Source organism: Arachis duranensis, chromosome 1, assembly GCF_000817695.3.
Source record: "Arachis duranensis cultivar V14167 chromosome 1, aradu.V14167.gnm2.J7QH, whole genome shotgun sequence".
Classification (NCBI taxonomy): Eukaryota; Viridiplantae; Streptophyta; class Magnoliopsida; order Fabales; family Fabaceae; genus Arachis; species Arachis duranensis.
Window position 1 is genome coordinate 28,414,808 of NC_029772.3, and position 808 is coordinate 28,415,615.

Below are 808 nucleotides of genomic sequence, written 5' to 3' on the forward strand. Positions count from 1 at the left end.
GTCCAACCTTTGATTAAAGTTGACCCTTCTAGTGTAGGGGCGTTCATCTCCTTACATCATGGGCAAGTAAAACGCCAACCTCACATTTTTCAGACTAAAATCTAAGTATTTCCCCCGAACCATTGTGAGATAATTCTTTGGATTCGGGTTTATACTTTGATCATGGTTCCTAGTGATCCATGCATTGGCATAGAACTCTTGAACCATTAGGATTCCGACTTGTTGTATGGGGTTGGTTAGGACTTCCCAACCTCTTCTTTGGATCTCATGTCGGATCTCCGGATACTCATTTTTCTTGAGCTTGAAAGGGACCTCAAGGATCACCTTCTTCTTTGCCACAACATCATAGAAATGGTCTTGATGGCTCTTGGAGATGAATCTTTCTATCTCCCATGACTCGGAGGTGGAAGCTTTTGTCTTCCCTTTTCCTTTTCCGGCCTTAGGTGCCATTGATGGTAGTGGAAAACAAAAAAGATTGTGCTTTGACCACACACCAAACTTAAAATATTGCTCGTCCTCGAGCAATAGAGAAAAGAAGAGAAGAAGAAGAAGAAGAAGAAATATGGTAGAGAGGGAGAGATGTAGGTTCGGCTAAGTGGGAGAAGAGGGGTTTGTGTTGTGTGAAAATGAAGGAGAATGGAAGGGTATTTATAGGGAGAGGGGGTAGTGTGCATTCGGCCATTAGGGTGGGAATGGGTGGGAAATTGATTTTGAATTTTTGAAGGTGGGTGGGGTTTATGGGGAAGAGTGGATGGATGTGAATGGTGAAGGGGGTGATTGGGAAGAGGAATTGAGGTGATTGGTGAGG